The 22460-nt window shown below is 49.4% G+C and overlaps 1 pseudogene; it reads left to right on the forward strand.

Moving 5' to 3' along the window:
- LOC141235430 (uncharacterized) overlaps window positions 1–21883 on the forward strand; it is a 127658-nt pseudogene extending 105775 nt beyond the window's left edge.
- The last annotated feature ends 577 nt before the right edge of the window (window positions 21884–22460 follow it).

Consider the following 22460-nt stretch of genomic DNA (forward strand, 5'->3'; position numbering starts at 1 on the left):
ATTCCTCTGCTTGCTGTATATGTCGCCATCTAATGCTCTGCTCCCCTGATTCAACTCACAGGTACATGCTCTGCTCCTGCACATTCCTCTGCTTGCTGTATATGTCGCCATCTAATGCTCTGCTCCCCTGATTCAACTCACAGGTACATGCTCTGCTCCTGCACATTCCTCTGCTTGCTGTATATGTCGCCATCTAATGCTCTGCTCCCCTGATTCAACTCACAGGTACATGCTTTGCTCCTGCACATTCCTCTGCTTGCTGTATATGTCGCCATCTAATGCTCTGCTCCCCTGATTCAACTCACAGGTACATGCTCTGCTCCTGCACATTCCTCTGCTTGCTGTATAAGTCACCATCTAATGCTCTGCTCTCCTGATTCAACTCACAGGTACATGCTCTGCTCCTGCACATTCCTCTGCTTGCTGTATATGTCGCCATCTTATGCTCTGCTCCCCTGATTCAACTCACAGGTACATGCTCTGCTCCTGCACATTCCTCTGCTTGCTGTATATGTCGCCATCTAATGCTCTGCTCCCCTGATTCAACTCACAGGTACATGCTCTGCTCCTGCACATTCCTCTACTTGCTGTATATGTCGCCATCTAATGCTCTGCTCTCCTGATTCAACTCACAGGTACATGCTCTGCTCCTGCACATTCCTCTGCTTGCTGTATATGTCGCCATCTAATGCTCTGCTCTCCTGATTCAACTCACAGGTACATGCTCTGCTCCTGCACATTCCTCTGCTTGCTGTATATGTCGCCATCTAATGCTCTGCTCCCCTGATTCAACTCACAGGTACATGCTCTGCTCCTGCACATTCCTCTGCTTGCTGTATAAGTCACCATCTAATGCTCTGCTCTCCTGATTCAACTCACAGGTACATGCTCTGCTCCTGCACATTCCTCTGCTTGCTGTATATGTCGCCATCTTATGCTCTGCTCCCCTGATTCAACTCACAGGTACATGCTCTGCTCCTGCACATTCCTCTGCTTGCTGTATATGTCGCCATCTAATGCTCTGCTCCCCTGATTCAACTCACAGGTACATGCTCTGCTCCTGCACATTCCTCTACTTGCTGTATATGTCGCCATCTAATGCTCTGCTCTCCTGATTCAACTCACAGGTACATGCTCTGCTCCTGCACATTCCTCTGCTTGCTGTATATGTCGCCATCTAATGCTCTGCTCTCCTGATTCAACTCACAGGTACATGCTCTGCTCCTGCACATTCCTCTGCTTGCTGTATATGTCGCCATCTAATGCTCTGCTCCCCTGATTCAACTCACAGGTACATGCTCTGCTCCTGCACATTCCTCTGCTTGCTGTATATGTCGCCATCTAATGCTCTGCTCTCCTGATTCAACTCACAGGTACATGCTCTGCTCCTGCACATTCCTCTACTTGCTGTATATGTCGCCATCTAATGCTCTGCTCCCCTGATTCAACTCACAGGTACATGCTCTGCTCCTGCACATTCCTCTGCTTGCTGTATATGTCGCCATCTAATGCTCTGCTCTCCTGATTCAACTCACAGGTACATGCTCTGCTCCTGCACATTCCTCTGCTTGCTGTATATGTCGCCATCTAATGCTCTGCTCCCCTGATTCAACTCACAGGTACATGCTCTGCTCCTGCACATTCCTCTGCTTGCTGTATATGTCGCCATCTAATGCTCTGCTCTCCTGATTCAACTCACAGGTACATGCTCTGCTCCTGCACATTCCTCTACTTGCTGTATATGTCGCCATCTAATGCTCTGCTCCCCTGATTCAACTCACAGGTACATGCTCTGCTCCTGCACATTCCTCTGCTTGCTGTATATGTCGCCATCTAATGCTCTGCTCTCCTGATTCAACTCACAGGTACATGCTCTGCTCCTGCACATTCCTCTGCTTGCTGTATATGTCGCCATCTAATGCTCTGCTCTCCTGATTCAACTCACAGGTACATGCTCTGCTCCTGCACATTCCTCTGCTTGCTGTATATGTCGCCATCTAATGCTCTGCTCCCCTGATTCAACTCACAGGTACAATTCTCCGCTTGATATTTCTGCTCTATCTGTCCCTTTCCATTCAATACTCACATATATGTCTGTCCCTTCCCCACTATAGATCTTATCTGATTTTTAGAGGTGCCAAACTGCAGAGCCTACAGAGTCCTAGCTCTGTCTTTGATCACCCAGCCATCTCCTGGTGAGGTGAGCAGCTGCTAATTTAGCCACAAGCAGCTCCCACAATGCCCCTCACCTGATGGTTTAATGTGGCCTATATATTTAGAAGCTCCTTAAGGGGTGCACGCGTGCTGGGTTGTGCACGTGACGCGCCCCCTGGGCCGTGGGGTACCCGGTGCCGGGCCGGTAGATGCTGGGGGAATGTCACAGTGGCGGTGACCCGGTCCGTGACCCAGGGCGGTCAATAAAAGGGGTTATGTATAGGGGATTTATAGAGTTTTTATAGAGTTCGTGACGCCACCTGTGGAATGCGGCTAAAGGGAGCCGCCGCTGCGGAGCAGTCCTCTGGAGCTGATGTTACTGCAGCAGGGATGGTGTGGCACTCCACAGGTAGAGCTAGCTCCAGGGCAGTGTAGATGATGTTGCAGGTTTTGCTGGGCGTTGTAGTGCAGGGGTTGATGGCGCAGCAAGAAACACAGAGACAAGATAGTGCAGTCCCAGGGTCTTTACTCACAGATGTTGCAGTTCGGGTTACAGAGCTCAGTGTAACTGTCCACATCGTCCTGTGTTTACTCAGTGAGGGGTTCAGTCTACCCCCAGATAGCCCCGGAGTACTTAGCAGGACCCCCTTCTGTGTCCTTCCTCTGGCATTTTCCCTGCACCTCACACCTAGTGTTTCCAATCCGGTACCCGCGGGCCTTGGCTTGCGACGTCTGTTCCGTCCCCTGGGTCCTATGTGGCTACCTTCTCGGTGAGACTGGCGTGGACTTGCGGCTACAGGACATAAAGTACTGCAGCCTCCGGTTTCTAGCTAAGACTTGAAATCTTCCACTAGTTGAGGGACCGGTTCCCCTTAGATGGCCTGACCCCTCCACCGCCTGGCAGATGCGGGCGTACGGGTGGCCTTCTGCACGGCCCGTACCCCTAGGGTTCTCTCTTCGGTTCCTGGAGCCTCCCTGATCCCGCTTCTCTCTTCTCTCCTTCCTCCCAGAATTGGGTCCCACCAGCTAGGCCCGCCTCTGGAGCAGAGCTCCTGAAGAGCCTCTGCTCTTTCACTCTTCCTCAGACTACTCCTCGGTTCTAAGATGGCTTCCCTCTATATACTCCTACTGAAGTGCTCCCCTTAACTACTTCCTCCACCCACACCCACTACATGGTTCCCCCCTACTGTGGTCCCCCCCCCCACTCCAGCCAGGGACCAGGGACTGTGCTCTCCCGTAGGAGCAATCTCGCCCTGCCCTCTGAAATGTGGTGTAGTGAATGCAGGTGTTAGGGTCGTGAGCTGTACTCCTTCCTTACCTGAGAGTGAGATACCACACCTCTGGTTGAGGTGCAGTACCTCTGTGGCGACCGAACCCTCAGAGGCACCACACACGCGTCTTCTTGTGCCAAGTGGCTTCGGAGATAAGTGGCAGTTATTTCAGAGGCAGTTAGTTAGGGCAGGAGTCCGGAAACCAACACTTTGACCACTTACTCTCTTTTAACTATGTTTCTGTTAGCTCTCACCTTATTCGTACTCCCATGACAGCACCACGAGAGAGAGGATCCGCCCATCATGGACAGGAAACCTACAGGTTAAAAAGGGCGGCACCTCTCTCCCGCCTCAGTTTAGGTTTCCTGTCCATGATGGGAGACCTATCAGGTACCTGCAGGATGAATATTGGAAGCGGTCTCTTGCCCAGAGGGACAGACAGGGTACCTGGAATGGTGAAGTTCTTGCCCTGGTCGGTCCTGTTCTTCCTGGAGAAGCCACAGCAGAGCTCATTGGGGCACCTCCGTGTGCGTTGCGATCAGCGTGACATCCCCTTGATGGAGCCGGATGGTCCACTGTGTGTGTGGAACCGCATGCGGGTAAACCTCCCCCCCCCCCCCGCTTCACTACAAGAGATCGGGGCCGCGCCGGCGGGGAACATGTCACGCGCGACCCTGTAACTGCGGGCCTATGACGTATTTCCGGTGCGCCGGTCTCCACCGGAAGTGGGCGCAGTTCGCGCGCGGCCAGGAAGTACAGGCCGCATGCGAGCAGTGGGGACTCTGGAGCCTGGAACAGTATGGGCGTCCTGCAAGTACTACTACGTGCAGTGTTCTACCCAACCAGGGAGGGGGGAGGGGGAAAGGGGAGGCCCCCCCTGTTCCACACAAGTACCTGCATGGCCAGAATAAAACAGGCCTGGTTACATGCAGAGGTGCTTCCCAGCCCTCTGTTTTTTCATGACAATGGGAGATACACAGGAGCTTTCACCTCAGCAAGAACAACTGCTGCAGGAGCAGCCCTCTGGGGAGCCCTCACAACAGGCGGTGCAACATCGTTCCCGGACCGGCTCCAGCCGTTCAACTAAGAAGTTCACCGCTAAAAGCAGGAAGGAAGGTCCTGTCGTTCGGCATGATCCTCCGCCGGTTAAGAAGGATTCCTCTGCTTCTACGGTACCGCATATGCCAGGGGGTAAGTGGAGCCTTTGTGAAAGTTCTACTAATTGCCTCCTTTTTTCTTCTCTGTCTATGAAATCTTTTCAGAGCAAGAAATGTTCGTTTAAATCAAAGCATAAAGAATGTGCCCTATGCAGCAGCCCGCTCCCTGATGCATATATTAAAAAGTTGTGCCAGCCTTGTATTGACAAGGTGATGACGGAAGAAACCCTAGGGTTTTCTTTGGGTCTAAAAACTCTAATTAAAGAAGTAGGCAAGGCTTTGCGAGGGAATTCTGAGGTCAGGCATTCCCCTCAGGACCCTCGACCAGGCTCAGATTCTGTCATCTCGGACATTTCTTCTTCTTCCCTATCCTCCTCTGATAGCGAATCTGAGAGACAATGTTTTCCTTTAAATGAGGTAGATGCCTTGGTGAAAGCTGTCCGTTCTACCATGGGCATTGTGGACACTAGACCAGAGAAGTCTTTAGAGGATGTTATGTTTGGGGGTTTAGGTAAAAAAAAAGAAGAGATCCTTTCTCATGAATACAAAGATTAAGGATCTCATTGAAAGAGAGTGCCAAAAGCCAGACAGAAAGGGCAGCATCCCTCCCTCTTTCAAAAGGAGGTATCCGTTTGATGATACCGCATGCTCCTGCTGGTCAAAGGCACCAAGGCTTGATTTTGCCATTGCTAAAGCATTAAAAAAGGCTTCCCTCCCCTTCGATGACATGGGAGCTTTTAGAGACCCCCTGGACAGACGAGCAGATACCTTTTAAAAAGGTACTTGGGAGACAGCTACAGGAGCCCTGAAACCAGTAGTGTCTGCCACCTGTGACGTGCCCCCTGGGCCGTGTGTGTGTGGGGATACCCGGAACCGGACCCGTTGTGGATGCTGGGGGTTGTAGTCCTTGCGTGGCGGGGACCCGGTCCCGTGGCTCAGGGTGGTCAACCCAAATGGCAGTCTATTTATAGGGTTTTGTCATATTAAATGTCCGACTACGCCACCCGTGGATTGTGGTCAGAGTGTACCGCCGCTGCAGGGCAGACCGCTGAGGCTGGTATTGGGAATGCAGCAGAGAATAGTATAACTCCCCACGGGAGGAGTATAGCCTCAGGGCAGTAAATAGGGATGTTGGGGGTGATGGTGCGGGCGGGAGCAGCAGTAACCACACGGAGTCTGTCATGCAATTCAGGGTCTTTACTGTTGGTGATATTAAGGGACCCGTCCAGAATACAGGTTAACAATGGAGGCCTGGTCAGTCTGAGAGCAACTGGGAAATCCTGCTGGTCAGGGGGAGTTTGTAGGCCTACCGTGCTGACTTCACTCTTTCTTGGCTATAACCCTCACAGCATCGGACTCCAGTGTCCGGCTTAGTAAGTCTCTGGTCAGGACGAACTCTGCTAGTTCCCCTCCTGGCCTCGTGTTCCTCCTCTGCCTACAGGGACTCCTCAGCCTGCTGCTGACCTGTCCCTGTCTCTGGAACTAGACTGGAACTTGTCTCTGGCTTCACTAGACTGACTAACCCCGCCCCAGATCCAGTTTATAAAGGGCAGGTTTCTCCCCTCCCTGGACTGAGGCAGGAGGTGCTGCATGCTGATTGTCCCCAACCAGGGAACCTCCCACCTGCTCTCAGACATGACATTGCTGCCACTGTGGCGACCAGACCTGGGGTGCCACATTCCCCCCTAGTGAAATTTAGTACTCCGGGACTAAACACATTTTGCAAAAATACAACATAACTGAAGATAAGCAATAACACAACAACATATGTACAAGAAGTTTAGTCTTTAGAGATCACGGCGCTCCCGTGACCAGGTGTCCATGTCACCTAAGATGCAATTTGAGGGACCCGCCTAAACCCTCCACGTAGGCCCTGGGGTGGCTACAGGGCATAGATGATCCGGAGCTGGACCACGTCTTCAGCCACCTCCACGGGTTTTGTGTTTGGTGGTCGTCTTCAAAAGATGACACCTTACCAGGTGCAACTATTTACAAGGTACAGTTCCGGTTATTCACTGTCCATAACCTGTTAGTCCATGAACCCTGTCGGGTAACTAAAAAAACATAATTAGTAACCAGGCAACAAACATAAAACATTTGCAATAAACAGGTAGATATATACTTTGCATTTAGATTTTCCAGCGAGCGGGCATTTGACCTTTAGTGCTCCTGGTGGACCTACGTAACCCATTGTCTGGTGGTACTCTATTTGGGTCCCCTGATTCCACTCCCTGTGTACTGGGTGTGCTCATGTCTGCACTAGAGGTGTTTCCAGATGTCACGGGTAGGTTGGGCAGCTTTCTGCGTACTCTTTGGCTCACCACAGGCATGGCAGGTTCACTACTAGCAGAGGGTTGATTCTCCTGAGCTGCTGGCACGGAATCTTCTGCCTCCGGTGCCACTTGCTCTTCCAACACTACTGGCTCTGCTGTGGGCTCTTGAGGGGTTGGCTGGAGGAAGGTAAGGACGGGTACCACTATGGCGGGGAAATTCTCTGAGCACCGTACTGACCATTTCTTCCCTTTCCTCTGCGGGTTGAGGGCTATCTTGGTCTTCATCAGCACTTTGCAGCTGCTCGGGACACCTCTTCAGGTGGTCTCTGGAGACAGTGGCTGTGTTCTCTCCTCCATCTTTACTGATAACACACACCTTTGTGTTTTCATGGCTTGAGGGCAGTGCGGTGTACAGGTCTTTCTCCCACTGGTCATCCAACTTGTGGAGCCGTCTCTTCCTCTTCAAGACCTGCTCTCCAGGTGCCAGGGGAGCAGCAGGAGCATACTGGTTGTAATTTCTCTCTTGCCTCTCTCTTGCTTGAGATAGACTTCGCTCCACACACTACTGTACTTTCCGGTACTGCTGCTGTCATTCTGTGTCCCAGTCTGCTTCTGGTGAGGTGTCTTCGGGTGTCAGGACTCCCATCTCCAGATCAATTGGCAGCTTACCAGGTCTTGCTCTCATTAGGTAAGCCGGGGTGCAGTTGGTAAAACCCACTGGGATATGATTATACAAGTCCACCAGATCCGGCAGTTTCTCAGGCCACAGGCTGCGTCCCTCCAGGGGCAATGTCTTGAGCAGGTCCAGTACTACCTGGTCCTTTTTTTCACACATCCCGTTGGTTTGGGGGTGGTAAGGTGTTGTCCTTATCTTCCTGCAGCCATACAGGTTGCAGAATTCCTGGAAGACTTCAGCCTCCAATGCTGGACCTTAGTCAGTCAACACTTGCTCCGGATACCCGTGTGGGCGGCAGAAATGCTGCTGAAAGGCTCTGGCGGCCGTCTGAGCTGTTAAGTCTTTGACAGGGACCACCACTAGGAACCGGGAGTAGTGATCTACGATTGTGAGGGCATAGACGTATCCCGATCTGCTTGGAGCCAGCTTTACATGGTCCAGGGCCACCAGCTCAAGGGGTTGCTTTGTGATGATGGACTGCAGGGTAGTCTTCTGGCTGGCGCGGTCTTTCCTCCTTAGGTTGCACGGGCCACAGTCTCTGCACCATCTCTCTATAGCCCCTCTCATGCCTACCCAGAAGAACCGCTCACGCAACAGGAACTCCAGCTTCTTCCATCCAAAGTGCCCTGCTCTGTCATGGTATGCTTCTAGGACCATAGCCGCATCCCACCTTGGGACCACTACCTGCCAGATCAGCTCGTGTGTTCGAGAGTTGACGGTCCTGCGGCACAGCCTCCCCTCGTAGAGAAACAGCTTGCTCCTCTCCTTCCACAGCTGTTTGGTCTCTTCTGGAGCATCCGGATCAAGGTGGGCATCAGCCTGGGTCAGCATTTCTTTTACCAGGTGGACTGCGGGGTCACTATCTTGTGTCTCTGCCCAGCCGTGGTGGGGTAAGGGATTGAAGGTAGTGCTGGCAGAGCACCTCTCCTTTATGCAGTGGGAACACTGGGTGACCCCATGACGGTGGAATGCAGGGAGTTCAATTTCTTCCAGTTCTTCTGGATCCTCTCATCCTCTCCCCCGTCCTGCAAGAGAGGCATTCTGCACAATGCATCTGCGTTGGCATTTGCGCGCCCTGTCCGGTATTTGATAGTAAATTCATAATTGGACAGCCGGGCCATCCATCTCTGCTCTAGGGCACCAAGTCTTGCAGTGTCCAGGTGTGTCAACGGGTTGTTGTCCGTGTACACAGTGAACTTAGAAGAAGCCAGGTAATGCTTGAAGCGTTCGGTGACTGCCCACACCACTGCCAGGAACTCTAGATTGAAGGAGCTATAATTCTCAGGGTTTCTCTCTGTGGGTCTCAGCTTTCTGCTAGCAAAAGCAATTACCCGTTTTCTGCCCTGCTGGATCTGGGACAGGACGGCTCCTAGCCCCACATTACTGGCGTCGGTGTGGAGGATAAAAGGCTGGCCGTAATCAGGGTAGGCCAGGATCTCATCCCCCGTGAGGGCCATCTTCAGCTGGCAGAAAGACTCCTCCTCCAGCTTGTCCCACTTAAAGGGCGGCTTCTGACTTTTAGTCTTTGACTGACCTAACAGGAGGTCCTGCATAGGGGCTGCCATTTTGGTGAATCCGGAGATGAATCTTCGGTAGTAGCCTACCAACCCGAGGAACTGCCGCACTTCCTTTATGCTGGAGGGTCTTGGCCAGTCCTTAATCACCGTGATCTTGTCAGGGTCTGGGGCTACTCCGTCAGCACTCAGCACGTGTCCCAGGTACTGTACTTTTGGCTTCAGTAGATGACACTTGGAGGGTTTCATCTTTAGGCCGAAGCCTGCCAGGGCATCGAACACCTCTGCCAGGTGCTTTAGATGGTCCTCATAGGTCTTGGAATATACGATGACATCGTCCAGGTAGAATAGGACCGTCTCGAAATTTCTGTGCCCCAGACAACACTCCATCAGCCTCTGGAAGGTCCCTGGTGCGTTGCAGAGTCCGAACGGCATACAGTTGAATTCACTGAGACCCATCGGGGTGGTGAAGGCGGTCTTCTCCTTGTCTGACTCCGGTACAGGAACCTGCCAGTACCCGCTAGTGAGATCCAAAGTAGAGAAGAAGTTAGCAGATTTTAATGCAGCCAAAGACTCCTCTATCCTAGGTAACGGGTACGCATCTTTGTGTGTTATTCTGTTGACCTTTCTATAATCTACACACATCCTCATCGTGCCATATTTCTTTTTTACAAGAACTAGAGGAGCTGCCCAGGGGCTACAGCTATCCCTGATCACCCCAGCCTCCTTCATTTCTCGCAACATACCCTTGGCATTCTGATAGTGTGCAGGGGGTACAGGACGGTATCTCTCTTTTATGGGCTGTTGGTCTCCTGTGGGGATTTGGTGTTCTACCCCCTTTACTTGCCCAAAGTCTAGCGGGTGTATACTAAAGACTCTTTCGTACTCCTGAACCACCCGGTAGACTCCCTGTTTTTGGTGTGAGGAAGTGGAGTCGGCGCCCACATGCAGTTTCTGACACCAGTCCTCCATTTGTTTCTTGGAGCCGTTACCCTCCTCTGGTTGAGATGGAGGCAAGGGTTCCACGGCCTTTACAGAGTTCTGGTTAACGGTGAACAATTTGGCCAGGGTGGCATACCGGGGCAAGTGTACCTCTCTTTCCCCAATATTTAGGATGCGGACTGGTACCCTCCCATGGCGGACATCAACCACCCCCCGTGCTGTCAAAATGGTGGGCCTACTGTCTGAGTAAACGGGTTCTACCATAGCTTGGTAGTCTCTACCTCTTAACCCGATTGCAGACCGGCACCAGATCATCATTTCACTTTTTGGGGGCATGGCGATAGGGAATGGGTCACTCATCCTAACGCTTCCAATCTCACCACCAGACAGTTCTACCTGTTGCCGCTTCATCAGGGCTCTGATCTCCTTTTGTAAGACACGTTGCTGGCTGGAGCTGGCATTCATTGCAACCTGCTGTAATATATCTCTGAAAGACAATTTTCAATTACGTTAGTGCCCAAGGTTATTTTAGGGTGACTTTCACGACGGGCAATGTCCACAATAATCAGTCCTTGTCCCGGCAGCTCGATTTTACCAATTTTGATGGTCACCTCCTTGAATCCCACCTGTGGCACGGGCTAACCATTGCTGGCGATGATGCTCAAGTCATTATCTGGGTAGCGGGTAATATCCGTGTCATCCCAGTACCGCTTGAAAAGTACATAGGGGATGGTGGTTACCTGTGACCCGGTGTCCAACAGTGCACTCATGGGAATGCCATCCAGTACCACAGGCAAGACCGGTCGTCCCCCCACATACTTGTCACGCCAGTTTGACGAGCCTGATGATCTTACACCTGGGGGTTGCCCCAGGTTGGGCCCGTTTAAATTACAGTACCTCGCAATATGTCCTGGCTGGCTGCAGCGGCGGCAGATGGGTTGTCCATCCTGGTCGTAGCGGTCCGTTGGCTTCCCTCTGGACGGCGGGATCCTCTTCTGTCGGCGCCACGGGACGTCCTCCGGACTGGTAGCCAGCTGGATCTTTCCTGGAGAGGATACCTGTAATGACTGCACAGTCCTGGTTAGTGCGGCAATGCTTTTAGTCAGTTCTTGGACCTGATGGTGCAGGTCTGTAGATGGGGTACTATTCTGTGCGTTGGCTCCTGCAGATTCTGTAGATTGGGGCGCCGCCTCTTGGTGATAAGTGATAGCAGGGCGCCTGGAGGCCGCAACGCCACCGGGTGCGGGTTCTCGGAGTACCCGGTTGGCTCTGTCCTTAAACTGTGCAAAGTCTAACCCAGGGTTCTGCAGGGCCATCAGGCGTAACTGAGTTCGGTGGGTGCTGGACAACAGACCCTCAATGAATAGTTCAGTCAGCAATTCATCTGCATTCCTCACACTGTCAGGGTCTGCCTGCTTGATGTCTCTCAGGGCCTCTTGCAAATTCAAAGCATAGTCTCTTATACTGTCTTGGGCCCGCTGCTTGCACCCATAAAATCTCATTTTGATCTCTGCTGAGGTGCAGGTATCAAAAGTGTCCTTTAGACGGGCCAAAATCTCCTTCACGGTCCCCTTGTCCCTGACTGACCAGGACTTTACTTCTCGTTGGGCCGCGCCGGTTAACTGGCCTATCAGTATGGTTACTTTTTGTTCCTCCTTCAGGGGGTACACCTTGAATAGGCTATATAGTTTCTCTTTAAAGTCGCTCAGGGTATGCGATTCCCCTGAGTACTGGGGCAACCAGGCCGCTCCGGGGATATAAGGCATCGTGAACGGCATTACTGCGGCAGCGGCCGCGCTCGCGGTGACAGTTCCCTCCGCTTCCGTCATCCTCTTCCCCCCTAGTCAACCGTGGCCTACCTTCCGTTGCTTTTCTTCTGTAGGCCGCGGCTCCACAGGCGACCGTCGGGGTTGAGGACCTTGCGTCGCGTCCTGGTGACGTCAGCGTCCGCTCAGCTCCTTTCAGGACCTTGCGCAGCGTCCGTGCGTAAGGCGGGGCTCCAGTTCTCGCGCGCTTTCGTCATCCACGCCCCTCTTCTTCCCACGCGGCGTCCCAAAGATGGCGCCTGATGGCGGGAAAATGGCTGCGGATGGCAGGAAACGGCTGCGGATGGCGAGAAACTCCACCAAAGTAAGTTTTACAGTCTTTCTTCAGGCACACAGAACCCGTTGGTGGCTGGCACGAAATCCTGCCGACTACGCCAAAGTTGACGCGCCCCCTGGGCCGTGTGTGTGTGGGGATACCCGGAACCGGACCCGTTGTGGATGCTGGGGGTTGTAGTCCTTGCGTGGCGGGGACCAGGTCCCGTGGCTCAGGGTGGTCAACCCAAATGGCAGTCTATTTGTGTGGTTTTATGATATTTAAATGTCCGACTACGCCACCCGTGGATTGCGGTCAGAGTGTACCGCCGCTGCAGGGCAGACCGCTGAGGCTGGTATTGGGAATTCAGCAGAGAATAGTCTAACTCCCCACAGGAGGAGTATAGCCTCAGGGCAGTAAATAGGGATGATGGTGGTGATGGTGCGCGGGAGCAGCAGTAACCACACGAAGTCTGTCATGCAATTCAGGGTCTTTACTGTTGGTGGTATTAAGGGACCCGTCCAGAATACAGGTTAACAATGGAGGCCTGGTCAGTCTGAGAGCAACTGGGAAATCCTGCTGGTCAGGGGGAGTTTGTAGGCCTACCGTGCTGACTTCACTCTTTCTTGGCTATCCCGCTGTAGTGTAGTGGTAGCCCACGTCCCTGAGTGTACCGTGTTGTTCTCACCCGTATGACTGGCGACTCGGGCCTTCCGTGCTTCTCACCCCTCCAGGGCAGTAGTGGTCCTTCTCGTGTGGCTGAGCCTCCGGGCTTCCTTGGGCCAGAGGACTTGAAGTCCCCTGCGTGGTGGTTTTCTGCTGCTGGGCTTATAACCCTCACAGCCTCGGACTCCAGTGTCCAGCTTTTCAAGTCTCTAGTCAGGATAATAATAATAATAATAATAGTTTTTATTTTTATAGCGCCAACATATTCCGCAGCACTTTACAAATTTTGGGGGGGACATATACAGACAATACAGAATAAGCATATCTCATATCGAAAGGAGTGAGGGCTCTGCTCGCAAGCTTACAGTCTATGAGGAAATGGGGAGGACACAAAAGGTAAAAAGTACATATATTGTATAATGCAGCCTTGATATACTAAATAGGATAAATAATAATACATGTACTGGTCGCCAGCCAGTATGTGTACAGTCCTGACAGAGGCTATTATGTGCATGTGACGCGCCCCTGGGCCTGCTGTGTCGCGCAGCGTCTCGCGCACGGGGGCTTACCCGGAACCGGATCAGATGAGGGTTGTAGTCTCCGAGTGGCGGGGACCCGGTCCGTGCCCAGGGAGTCAACTCAGTGTGTGGCAGTCTTGATAGATGTTATTTGAGTGTCGACTACGCCACCCGTTGATTTGCAGCTATGGAGCTGCCGCTGCAGGGCAGACCGCTGAGGCCGGTGTAGAATTGTGCAGCGTGATAGTATAACCCCCAACGGGAGGGGTATGGCCTCAGGGCAGCCGACGTGGAAGATGAGGGTAGCAGGAACCACTCAGAGACGGTGCGGTGTAATTCAGGGTCTTTACTGGTAACAACGATAGACCCTCCCGGAGTACTTGCTAGCGAACGGGGCCTGGTCAGTCCTTGAGCAGATGGGATCTCCCCTGGCCAGGCGGAGTTGTAGGCCTCCCAAACTGACTGTACTCTTCTGGCTACCTTGCTAGAAGCGGATATAAGTAGCCCACGTCCCTGAGTGTACCGTGTGGTGCTCACCCGTATGGCCGGTGACTCGGGGCCTTCTAATGGCTTCCGCTCCACGATGGCGGCGCTGGTCCCACGCGTGTGACCGTGCCTTCGGGTTTCTGGGCCTGAGGACCTGAAATCCCCTGCCGGTCGGCTTCTGCTGCTGGGTAAGAGTTAGTCCCCACAGCCTCGGACGCCGGGTCCGGTAAGAAAGCTTCTCAGTCAGGGCGAGCTCTGCAGCTGCCAGCCCCTGACTTGTAGTAGTATTGCTCCCACTGAGCTTCTGCTGTTTCTTCCTGTGACTGTTTCTTGTCTCTACTCTCCTTGACTGACTAACCCTGCTTCAGCCCCGGGTTTATATAGGGGAAGGTCTTCCCCTCCCAAGACTGGGCAGGAGGTGTGGCATGCACAGGATCCCTGACCAAAGGACCTCCCACCTGCTCTCAGACATAACATTACATTACTGTGGGAAACCAGACCCCTGGGGTGCCACACATGGTTGGTATGAACCTGAACTTGAAGAAGGTTTTAATATGGGGGAAAACTGGGACGGACAAGTGGGACGGACAGATAGTGTGTTTAGGCGATACGCCAGTCTAAAGAAATGTGTTTTTAGGGTTCGCTTGAAACTGTGGGTATTGGGAATTAATCAAACTGTCCTGGGTAGTGCATTCCAAAGAATTGGTGCAGCACGCGAGAAATCTTGGAGACGGGAGTGGGAAGTTTGGATTATGGAGGATTTTAGTTTTAAGTCATTTGCAGAACGGAGGGCACGTATAGGGTGGTAGACTGAGACAAGGGAGGAGATGTAGGGGGGTACTGAAGCATGGAGCGCTTTGTGGGTAAGCGTGATAAGTTTAAAACAAACTCTATATTGGATGGGCAACCAATGCAATGACTGGCACAGGGAAGAGGCATCGGTGTAGCGGTTGGCGAGGAATATGATCCTGGCTGCTGCGTTAAGGACGGATTGGAGAGGGGAGAGTTTAGTATGAGGGAGACCGATTAGTAGAGCGTTGCAACAGTCAAGACGAGAATGAATAAGAGCTACAGTAAGAGTTTTTGCTGAGTCAAAGGTGAGAAAAGTCCTGATTCTTGAGATGTTTTTGAGGTGTAGATGATATGAACGAGCGAGTGATTTGATGTGAGGAGTGAAAGAAAGATCTGAATCAAAAATGACCCCAAGACAGCGGGCTTGTTGCTGGGGAGTAATGGTTGAGCCACAAACGGAAATGGCAATATCGGGCACATGTAGGTTAGTGGAGGGAGGAAAGACGAGTATTTCAGTTTTTGACAGATTCAGTTTTAGGCAGAGGGAAGACATAATGTTAGATACAGCAGAAAGACAATCACTGGTCTTTTGTAGTAATGCAGGGGTGATGTCCGGAGCAGAGGTGTATAATTGGGTGTCATCAGCATAGAGATGGTACTGAAAACCGAATCTGATTGTTGGTCCAATAGGAGCGGTGTATAAGGAGAAAAGAAGGGGGAATAGGACTGATCCTTGAGGAACCCCGACAGTAAGGGGAAGTAGGGAGGAGGAGGAGCCGGCAAAAGACACAGAGAAGGAGCGGTCAGAGAGATTGGAGGAGAACCAGGAGAGAACAGTGTCCTTGAGACCAATAGTGAGGAGGAGCTGGTGATCCACAGTGTCGAATGAGGCAGAGAGATCCAGGAGAATCAGCAAGGAGTAGTGACCATTAGATTTAACTGTTAGTAAATCATTAGAGACTTTAGTGAGGGCAGTTTCAGTAGAATGTAAAGAGCGGAAACCAGATTGTAAAGGGTCAAGAAGAGAGTTGTCTGAGAAATAGCGGATGAGACGGGAATGGACCAGGCGTTCCAGGAGTTTAGAGATAAAGGGAAGATTGGAAACAGGTCTGTAGTTGGCCGTGCATTTCTGGTCAAGGGATGGTTTTTTAAGTAATGGATGTATGCTGGCATGTTTAAAAGAGGGAAAGACACCAGATGAGAAGGAAAGGTTGAAAATTTTAGTTAGGTGAGTGGTGACAGCTGGAGCAAGGGATTGAAGGAGATGTGAGGGAATAGGGTCACTGGTGCAGGTGGTAGGGCGAGAAGATGCAAGGAGGCTGATCACTTCATCTTCCGTGACTTGTTCGAAGTCAGAAAGTGAGCAAGATGCAATGTGGCGGGGGAGAGCATGCATAACATTTGGGGATTGGGAAAAAATTTCCTGTCGGATATGGTCAATTTTTTCTTTGAAATAATTGGCCAGATCGTCAGCGCTGAGGTCGGTGGTCGGGGCCTGTGCTGTTTGATTGAGGAGAGAATGAAACGTGTCAAAGAGTCGTTTAGGATTATTGGAAAGTGAGATGATGAGGTTGTTAAAGTAGGTTTGTTTGGAGAGGTGAAGCGCAGAGTTATATGTTTTCAGCATAAATTTATAGTGGAGGAAATCTTCGGGCAGATTGGATTTTCTCCACAGCCGTTCAGCGCACCTGGAGTACCTCTGGAGAAGACGTGTTTGAGGCGTGTGCCAGGGTTGTCGCCGTCTATGCTGAATTGTTCTTTGTGTAGGAGGTGCGGCTTCATCCAGGGCGCATAGCATTATTTTGTTATAATGCTTCAATGCAGAGTCGGGACATGAGAGGGAGGAGATTGGGGCCAATGATGATTGCAACCTTTTTATAAATTTCTGGGTGTTAATGGCGCGTAAATTTCTATAAGTGTGGACGGTGGGAGTGTCTTGAGTAGAGTCACAGTTCTTGACAGAGAATGAAAGAAGATTATGGTCAGAGAGTGGTAGGGGAGAGTTAGTAAAGTCATGTACTGAGCAAAGCCGGGAGAAGATCAGGTCCAATGTGTTCCCGTCTTCATGTGTAGGAGAATTAGCAAGCTGTGAAAGGCTGAAGGAGGAGGTTAGTGATAAAAGATGAGCGGCAGATGGGGAAAGAGAATCGCCAATTGGGATGTTAAAATCTCCCATGATTATCGTGGGGATGTCGCAGGATAGAAAATTTGGAAGCCAGGCAGCAAAGTGATCCAGGAATTGACGGGGGGGACCTGGAGGGTGATAGACAACCGCCACTCGCAGGGAGAAGGGCCGGTAGAGTCTGACTGTGTGGGCCTCAAAAGACGGGAAGATAAGGGAGGGTACAGGGGGATAACCTGAAAAGTACATTTTGTTGAAAGCAGACCAACACCTCCACCTGATCTGTTGTCAGGTCGCGGGGTATGAGAGAAATGTAGGCCACCATAGGAGAGAGCTGCAGCGGCGGTGGTGTCCGACTGCTGGATCCAGGTTTCAGTGAGAGCCAGAAGGTTGAGGAAAAAGTCACGGATGTAAGAGAGTTTATTAGAAGCTGAGCGCGCATTCCAAAGGGCACAGTTGAATGAGACAGAAGATATGCAGGGAATATTAATGAGATTAGCAGGGTTTCTGAATGTAACAGGGAAAGAGTTAGTGTTATTATTACTGGAGGGTCCTGGGTTGGGAGAAATATCACCTGCGACTAAGAGAAGGAAGATACAGAGAGTGAGCAGATGGTTGTATTATGGCAAGAAAAAAGCAGCTAAGTAAAGAAAAACGAGTGGCCATCATTACTTTAACAAATGAAGGTCAGTCAGTCCGAAAAATTGGGCAAACTTTGAAAGTGTCCCCAAGTGCAGTTGCAAAAACCATCAAGCGCTACAAAGAAACTGGCTCACATGAAGACCGCCCCAGGAAAGGAAGACCAAGAGTCACCTCTGCTTCTGAGGATAAGTTTATCCAAGTCACCAGCCTCAGAAATTGCAGGTTAACAGCAGCTCGGATTAGAGACCAGGTCAATGCCACACAGAGAACTAGCAGCAGACACATTTCTACAACAACTGTTAAGAGGAGACTTGTGCAGCAGGCCTTCATGGTAAAACAGCTACTAGGAAACCACTGCTAAGGACAGGCAACAAGCAGAAGAGACTTGTTTGGGCTAAAGAACACAAGGAATGGACATTAGACCAGTGGAAATCTGTGCTTTGGTCTGATGAGTCCAAATTTGAGATCTTTGGTTCCAACCACCGTGTCTTTGTGCGACGCAGAAAAGGTGAACGGATGGACTCTACATGCCTGGTTCCAACCGTGAAGCATGGAGGAGGAGGTGTGATGGTGTGGGGGTGCTTTGCTGCTGACACTGTTGGGGATTTATTCAAAATTGAAGGCATACTGAACCAGCATGGCTACCACAGCATCTTGCAGCGGCATGCTATTCCATCCGGTTTGCGTTTAGTTGGACCATCATTTATTTTTCAACAGGACAATGACACCAAACACACCTCCAGGCTGTGTAAGGGCTGTTTGACCAAGAAGGAGAGTGATGGGGTGCTACGCCAGATGACCTGGCCTCCACAGTCACCAGACCTGAACCCAATCGAGATGGTTTGGGGTGAGCTGGACTGCAGAGTGAAGGCAAAAGGGCCAACAAGTGCTAAGCATATCTGGGAGCTCCTACAAGATTGTTGGAAGACCATTTCCGGTGACTACCACCATGGTACTTCGAGCCAGTGCCAGCTGGCTCAGTCATAAATTGCATCTCCGTGGCATAGAGGGTACCATAATAACACAATAAATCATTAAAGCAATGCAACGATACCAAACCATAGCAAATAATCCTTGATTCAACAATCAACATGTATAGTGTAAAAGGAATGTTCTCACCCAAGGCATTGTGGATATGAACATGTTTCAGGTATCTCCTCTTGGTATGCTGGATGAGCCCAGACTGAGCAAAATGCCAGTTTTTCTCCCAAAAATACTGTCCTTGTTATCCTGGCATGTAGCTTATTAGACTCAGTCTCACGTCCAATCTTGTAATCTGTTGTCGAGCCTTAGGCCATTGGTAAGCTTCCTGTTGGCAAAGCAACTCATCGCCATCCCAGGATCATAATGCGGGGGAGACAATGGATTGACAGATGGGCCACTCTTTCTCTCTGTCAAACCTGTAATTAGGATTCACCCTCTTAATGTATCTTCAGTACTATTTCTGTCTCCTTCTAAGATTTCCTATTATGTCCTTAGGCGTGCTGTGGATATGATTATGGTGGCTGGAGTTCGACTACTCCTGGATGTAACTTTACCTTTGTGACAAGTCAGTCTCATTTGTATATGGTGCGGAAATATTGACACTCCATTTTTAATTGTGTGGACACTTTTCTATACTAATTGCATGATAGGAGGCTTGCTGCGAGAGTGAAATGGCACTGGTGGTACATCAAGGGGGTAAATCCTGATGCCAGGTTCCCTATAGGAACTGTCAATTTGCTGTCTAATCTCTGCCACCCCTGACTTGTGCCAATGTCACCAGATTATAAGTGGTATTCCCTTTACCCGTCATTGTGTTAATGTTATGGCATGTACGTGTCTACCGGTACTTTCACTGACGAGGGTCTTCACTGTGAGCTCTAGAAAACACATTTAGAAATCCCTTTTGTATTCACATCTAATCTATCTTTCATCCTTATAGGAAATCCTTGTGATGATAACGGTTTATCACGAAGTTGTAAAAAAGAAGATATCGGGAAGCACTCTAATGGAGAAAACCTCATCACCCTTCCTGCACCTCCTGGACTTCACAGCACTTCACTTTCTTATAATCCTCCTAATCATGAGGAATCCTCTCTTGAGCAATCTTGCATTATTACCACTATTCCAGGTGACACAGTGGATATAAGACTTCAGTGTGACAAGCAACTTGCTAAAAGCTCAGCTCAGACACAAAGAAAACACAAAGGAAAAAAGTCATACTGCTGTTCAGAATGTGGGAAATGCTTTACAAATAAATCAAAACTTGTTATGCATGGGAGAATTCACACAGGAGAAAAAACATTTTCATGTTCGGAATGTGAGAAGTCTTTCACAGAAAAAGGGAGTCTTATTAGACATCAGAGAATTCACACAGGAGAGAAGCCATATTCTTGCTCACACTGTCAGAAATGCTTTACGGATAAAGCAAATCTTGTGAAACATGAGAGTAATCACACAGGAGAGAAGCCATATTCATGTTCAGAATGTGGGAAATCTTTTAAATATAAATCAAGTTTTGATAGACATTATAGAATTCACACTGGAGAGAAGCCTTATTCATGTTCACTGAGTGGGAAATGTTTTACACAAAAATCACATTTTGTTTTACACAAGAAAATTCACACAGGAGAATATTCATGTCCAGAATGTGGGAAGTCCTTCACAGATAAAGGGAATCTTATTACACATCAGAGAATTCACACAGGAGAGAAGCCATATTCATGTTCAGAATGTGGGAAATGTTTTGAAAGGAAATCATATCTTGATGCACACAAAAAAACTCACACAGGGGAGAAACCGTATTTATGTTTAGAATGTGGAAGGTGCTTTGCAGAAAAATGTAATCTTGTTAAACATCAGAAAGTTCACACAGGAGAAAAGCCATGTTCATGTTCAGAATGTGGGAAGTCCTTTAGAGATAAAGGGAATCTTATTACACATCAGAGAATTCACACAGGAGAGAAGCCGTATTCATGTTCATAATGTGGGAAATGTTTTAGAAATAAATCACATCTTGTACAACATCATAGAGTTCACACCGGGGAGAAACCATTTTCATGTTTACTCTGTGGGAAAGGCTTTACAGAAAAATTAGATCTTATTAAACATGAGAAAAGTCACACAGCAGAGAAGCCGTATTCATGTCCAGAATGTGGGAAGTTGTTCACAGATAAAGGGCATCTTAGTATACATCAGAGAATTCATACAGAAGAGAAGCCGTATTCATGTCCAGAATGTGGGAAGTCGTTCACAGATAGAGGGCATCTTAGTATACATCACAGAATTCATACAGAAGAGAAACCATATTCATGTCCAGAATGTGGGAAATCTTTTAAACAAAGAACAAAGTTTACAATGCATGAGAGAATTCACACTGGAGAGAAGCCGTATTCATGTTCACTGTGTGGGAAATGTTTTACACAAAAAACACATTTAGTTTCACATGAGAAAATTCACATGGGAGAAAAAACATTTTCATGTTCAATATGTAGAAAGTCCTTCATTGAGAAAAGGGGTCTTATTCGACATCAGGAGAGACTCCATATTCATGTTCAGAATGTGTGAAATCTCTTATAAATAAATCAAGTCTTATTACACATGAGAGAATTCACAGGAGAGAAGCCGTATTCATGTTCACGATCTAGGAAATCTTTTATACTTTTATATATACCGTATTTCTCACATTAGAAGATGCACTTTTTTCCTCAAAATTTTGGGGTGGGGGAAGGTGGTCTTATAATGCAAAGGTATTATACCTGGGGGGCGGTGTCGGATCAGGGTCACAGATACAGGAGGTTGGCGGCGGCAAGAGCGGGGCGATGCTGTGGGCCCCGTCCTCAGAAGGGTCGCTGATTCAAGGCGGTGGTGGTGGTGGCGGGAGTGGGGCGATGCTGCGGCCCTATCCTCAAAAGTCGATGGTGAGTGGAGGTTCCCTATCCCGTAGCCATAGCCCTGCTGTGTGCTTCGGAAAAATGGCCTCCGGAGCATGCGCAGATTGAGATCTCGGGAGATGTGAATAAAAGCAAAAACTTTTATTGAAAAATCCAATTTAAAATCATGGAAGCATTATAAAATATGACATTCTGGGGATAGTAGCAAAAAATCTACGCGTTTCGAACCAGCATTTGTGTTCAGTTCTTCTTCATGGCATAATAAATCACCAGTAACCGGCTTCTTATACACATCATAGGGTCTAATGCACAGCGGAGACCCCCAGCCCCAAATGGACATGTGCAAGTATGTCTACATTACCCCTATGGATGATCATATGTCCACAACAAAAAGCATCCGTGCAATAGAAGAATGAAGTGTCTGCATCTATAATGTGTATATTATGTATAATTACTATAAAAGAGGAAAAAACACAATTCAGTAAATGGATACAAGGTCTGAACGAAGCTTCATATCACTGGGGAATCTGGAGTCCAATTCCAGAATCCACAAGGCTTCTCTGGGGTGTACTTTTATACCAATCTCCCCCCTTAGCTGGTCTGGTGACATATTCAATACCCACAACTGTAAAGTGATTAATCCCTATTGTGTTCTATGAAATGTTGCACAAACCACATTTAGGTCTACCACATTCAATAAAACCTTTGGTATTCAACCACGTGTCAGTTGGCGTTTTGTTGAGATATATGTAAATTGCCTCTTCAGAGAAAAAGAGGACTTGTACTCTATAGCGCCACCTATTGGAAGCAGCAATCCTACAAGTCACAATGAACCCTTTAACGAGTCGTGCAACATGACTTAGGATAGAAGCCAAATCAGAATCTCAATTTGCAGACAAGGTGTTTCGGGCTGTTGGCCCTCGTCAGTGCAGAGTATGAGACCTGATTTGACTAGGTGAGAGGCTCTGAACCGAGATCTCTGAAGAGGCAATTTACATATTACATTTCCCAGAGGAGCATTGCATGGCGAATAAGCCTCCTTACCTTGACGTGCCAGAGCTGGTGTGTCACTCTCCATAAGGAGAAACGTTACCCCTTAGACCTCTGTTGAGATATATAAATTGAGAAGGGATCACCCACACCCAGGATCTGTCGGAATCTTGTTCAATCCCGTACCACAGTCTGGATGATTAGTTCACAGTGTTGAATATATTGCATAATTATTTCTACTATTTGTGTATATGCTGAATGAAATATTATTGGATAAATTATGAAGAAAAACAATTTGGTGTT

Source organism: Phyllobates terribilis, unplaced genomic scaffold (assembly GCF_046119375.1).
Source record: "Phyllobates terribilis strain yellow unplaced genomic scaffold, ASM4611937v1 Scaffold_664__1_contigs__length_860015, whole genome shotgun sequence".
In the NCBI taxonomy this organism is placed as follows: Eukaryota; Metazoa; Chordata; class Amphibia; order Anura; family Dendrobatidae; genus Phyllobates; species Phyllobates terribilis.